Consider the following 5359-nt stretch of genomic DNA (forward strand, 5'->3'; position numbering starts at 1 on the left):
ACCACAAACAGTTATATTCACGTAAGTCTTTAATTACCCGAGCCAACCAAATTATTTCAGAATATTTTCCCAGGCATCCAAACATCCAGTTGACTAATGGCACACGCATCACTCTTACTGGTTCCATGTTGAAATGTAGCTGTTGGAGCATTTCCTCCACCAGGTGGCAGCCACGCCTTACTAAAATACTATCGCCGCCCTGGTGAAGGAACAGGAAATAGCTTTGAGACCAAACTGCACGTGGACATGCCTGTCTATGCATTTGGGCTTGACTGTGGCAATGGCGTTCTCTGGAAGATGTTCAGTATCAGCACCGCAGACGACACGGTCTCTGATGGTCCCTTCCAAACACAGGTGTGATATTTTAACACTGACAAAGCAGGACTGCAAGGAAGACATGTCACAGCAGCTTCCCCATGTAGGATGCGCTACTGTGCATGCAAGATGGCCTGTTCTGTCGCTCCCTGGCCAGAGGACCTGACCATCAACTGCTGGAGGCTACACGGTGCTCAAGCCCAGCCTTCCTCGTAGGAGCACTGAAGCTGGCACCTTCCCAGAAGGGATATGACTTAGCTCCGCCCACTTCATTAATGTCCTCACATTATGTGCAGGGAGGTCCATTTCCTCCCCCGTCAAGTCCTTTAAGGGCGGAAACTCCATTATTCACCTGTTTCTTTTTTTCCTTCTCCAGGGCTCAGCCTCTGCTTTTTCTTCAGGCTCGTCTCTCACCATTTATGCTTACAGCTCATGCATCTGGCTAAACTCCACACTCCATAGCGTTTTTCTCCTTTAGTGTTGGAGGGGAGGGGGCCTTCCCGGATGCCCCAGACCCTTTCTGCTTAAATTTGCAAGAATTGTTTTTGTTGACTGCAGCCTAGAGCCCCGCCTGATGTCGGCAAGGATTACAATATACCTTCAATGCCTAACAGAGTGTCTAAAATACAGTCAGCTTCCATTCACGAGATATAGAGTATTACATTTTATACACAGTGGGAGCTGAACAAATGCCCAGGTGTTAGCATATGAAACGTCTAGTATCCAACTTCTCCATTTTTCCTCTTTGCTACATGACAGGGATGGGACGCAAACCCTCCCCGTCACTTTCTGAGCCCTCAGCCTCCCTGTTCTCAGGGAAAGGTGAACCTANATGGTGCAGATGATCAGTTTGATCACAATTCTGTAAACAGACAATCCTGGAAGAGAATATATTTAAATTTTTACCAGGGTCAGCTTTGAATAATGAAAATTGAGGTGTTTGTTTTTCTCATATCTCCCTGTCTTTTCTCTATATTTTTAAGAAAATCAGCTTCATGTACAATAGAATTTTATTTATTGAAATAGAATTGTATTATTCAATTTAAAATATTTAAAAGCCCTATGTGTAAGAAAAAAATAAATCATCCCATTTTAATAAAAACATTTTCTAACATTACAAAGACATTCAGACAAACAGGCCCAGGGAGACACACACAGGCAGGTGCAGTCAGGCTCTCAAAGGCTCTTAATAAGCAGCAGTGCCCAGGGAGGCCCAGGAAGACAGGTGGACAGAGAAGTGACAAAGACTGACATGCGCACAGGACACCCACCAGTGTGACTGTCTGATTTGGGAGAGTCCCATTGTCTGATTTACTCTATTTTTTTCAGGCATTAATAGAGCATTTATTTTATTATTCCAAAACACAATTTTTACAATTTTTTATAAACAAAATTTCAGCTTTTCATTCAATTGTGTATTCATTCAACAAACATTGTTGATGAATGTGTCCTGACTCTGGACTTGCGGTCAAGATGGCACCATAGGTAAACGCTGTGCTCACCTCCTCTCACAACCACGTCAACATTGCAACTAAATTGCAGAACAGCCATCACTGAGAATAGCCTGAAGTCCAGCTGAACACAGCCCTATAACTAAGGACGTGCAGAAGCAGTCACATGAAGACTGGCAGAAAGGGCGGAGATGCCGACCGGGCAGGTCCCACACCCACAGGGCGGCAGTTAAAAGTCAGGAGGGGTATCTCTGCTTCTGAGGACCCCCTGAGGAGTGAGGGTCCCAGCCCCAGACTGGGCTCCCCAACCTGGGGCACCAGTGCCAGAGAGGAGTCCCCCACCTCTGGCTGTGAAAAGCAACGGGGATTGTGGCTGAAGCATGAACAGGGGAGCTGCTGGAAACCTAGGGGGCTGCAGATGTTAAAGGGCCCGCACACAGACTCCCTCGCTCACAAGCTCACTTGCTCTGAGCTCCTGCACAAGGGCAGCAGTTCAAAAAGCACCAGGGACACACAGGGAGGACTAAACTGACTAACTTCAGGGCAAGGCTTGGAGGGCAGCTCTCTCCCGGGGACTGGAGTGCTGACAGGCCTAAACGCCTTCCAGTGGCTGCTACACACACGCAGCCTTCCCTGCTGGGGCTGGGAACTTTCCTAAACTCTCTCAAAGGGCCACAAACCCCAAACAAGCAGCGGCTGGCCTCAGTGTGCCCTGTACCTCTTGCTAAGTAGCCCCAAGCCTGGCAGCCAGGTGGGTTGTCAGCCTAGTCCCTCCCAGGTGCCTCCAGGCCCAGCACAGGTGGCAGTGAACCACAAATCACTTTGTAGCTCCTACCAGGTGGCCCCAGGCCAGACACAGGCAGTGGCTGACCTTGGCTTGCAACAGAGCCCCTCCCAAGAGGGCCTAGAATCAACATGCTCTGTGGCCGGCTTCAGACCACAGCAGAGCACCACCCAATTGGCTCCACAAAAGACACCCCGAAGGGTGGGCTCCGCAAACACCAAAGCCCCAGTAAAGCGAATCCCACTCCATGGGGTCAGTTCCTACACAATAGCTCGTCCACTGTAGTCCGCAGCCAGTCAGCCTGAGGGCAGTCCCACCCACTGATGTGCCAACAGCAGTCAAGGCTCAACTGCAACAGGAGGAGACACACAAACCACACAAGGGACATGCATGGAGCACCTAGCTCAGGTGACCAGGGAGACTGCACCAGTGGGGCCCACAGGACACCTGCCAAGACCAGGAAGACGTAGCAGCTCTACCTAATACACAGAAACAAACAATGAGGCAACCAAAACGAGGAGACAAAGAAATATGTCCCAAATGAAATAACAGGACAAAACTCCAGAAAAAGAACTAAACAACATGGAGACAAGCCATCTACATGATGCAGAGTTCCATACACTGATTGGAAGCATGCTCAATGATCTCAGGTAGAGCTTCAACAAACAGGAACAAAAAAATGGCGATAGAAAACAAAGAACCAGTCAGAAATGAAGAACACAATAATTGAAATGAAGACTACATTAGTGGAAATCAATAGCAGATTAGAAGAAACAGAGGATTGAATCGGCGATCTGGGAGAAAAGGTAGCAGAAAACACCCAATGGGAAACAGCAAAACAAAAAAGAAAACAAAAGTGGATAGTTCAAGGGGCCTCTAGGCCAACATCAAAAATACCAACATTCGCATCATAGGGATACCAGAAGGAGAAGACAGAGAGCAAGGAAGTGAAAACATATCTCAGGAAATAATGACAGAAAATATCCCTAACCTGGCAAAGGAAAGAGACATTCAAGTCCAGGAAGCACAAAGTATCCCAAACAAGATGAATCCAAGACACTCATAACTGAAAATGACAAAGGAGGCAAGAATATACAGTGAGGTAAAGACAGTGTCTTTAATAAATGTTGTTGGGAAAACTGGACAGACACATACAAAAAAATGAAACTAGACCACTCTCTTACACCATATGCAAGAATATAACTCAAAATGGATTAAAGACTTAAATATGAGACTGCAAACCATAAAACTCATAGAAAAAAAACATAGGCAATAAACTCTCTGACATTACTCTCAGTAATATTTTTTTGTTTTTTTGGAGATGTCTCCTCAGGTAAGGGAAACAAAGAAAAATAAACAAATGGGACTAAACAAAAAGATTTTGCACAGCAAAGGAAACCAACAAAATGAAAAACAACTACCAAAATTTGCCAATGATATGTCCAAGAAGGTGTTAATATCCAAAATATATAAAGAACTCATACATATAACTTAACACCAATAAAACAAACAATCATTTAAAAATGGGCAGAGGACCTGAATAAGACATTTCTCCAAAGAGGACACAGAGATGGCCAATAGACACGTGAAAAGATGCTCACTGTCACAGAGCATCTGAGAAATGCAAATTAAAACCACAATGAGACAACACTTCACACCTGTCAGAATGTCCATCATCAAGAAATCAACAAACAGCAAGTGCTGGCGAGAATGTGGAGAAAAGGGAACCCTGGTGCACTGTTGATGGGGTTGCAAATCGGTGCAGCCACCATGGAAAACAGTATGGAGGTTCCTCGAAAACTTAAAAATAGAACTACCTTATGACCCAGCAATTCCACTTCTGGGTCTTTATCTGAAGAAAATAAAAACACTAATTCGAAAAGATATATGCATCCCTATGTTTATTGCAGCACTATTTACAACAGCCAAGATATGGAAGCAGCCTAAGGGTCCACTGACAGACGACTGGATAAAGAAGACGTGGTACATATAGACAATGGAGTATTACTCGGCCACAAAAAAGAACGAAATATTACCATTATGATCTCACTTACGTGTGGAATCTAAAAAAACATAATAAATGAACAAACAAAACAGAAACAGACTCATAGAGACAGAGAACAAACTGATGGTTACCAGATGGGAGGTAGGTTGGGAGCTGGGTGAGAAAGGTGAAGGGATTAAGAAGTATAAATTGCCAGATATAAAAATGATCACAAGGATATGAAGTACAGCATAGGGAATATAGTCAATAATATTAAAATAACTGTGCTGTCAGGTGGGTATTAGACTTATCGGGGTGATCACTTCGTAAGGTATATAAATGTCTAATCACCTGAAACTAATATTGTATGTCAACTGTAATTGAAAAAAAATTTTTTCACTTATCAAACATCTCCCCTTTAAATTACTTTTCAGTCATTATAATCACACCCTTGCTTATACCCTCAACTCTCTCTTGTGCTCAAAAACTATAAACCCAACTCTCCGCCTGCCCTGCCCTTGAAAATAGCTGGAGAAACACACGCAACCATGACGACTGGCACCGACGCCATCCATCTCGCTGAAGCCAACAATGGCGCCTCCGTCCTCACCACACTCGGCCAACGTTTAACCCACAAGCGCGTCCTTCCCTGCCTTCTGGACGCCCACTCTCTGGGTTCACTCGCCCTCACTGGTCGCTCCCGCTCGCCACCCTTTTCCGGCTCCTCCAGTCGCCCTCCAGCCTTAGTGGAGGACGGCTCCCCTGTCAGTCCTTCCTCGTCGCTTTCTCCATGTCTGCTCACCTCTTATTCAGCTCATCTAGTGC

This window comes from Hipposideros armiger, unplaced genomic scaffold, assembly GCF_001890085.2.
Source record: "Hipposideros armiger isolate ML-2016 unplaced genomic scaffold, ASM189008v1 scaffold_825, whole genome shotgun sequence".
In the NCBI taxonomy this organism is placed as follows: Eukaryota; Metazoa; Chordata; class Mammalia; order Chiroptera; family Hipposideridae; genus Hipposideros; species Hipposideros armiger.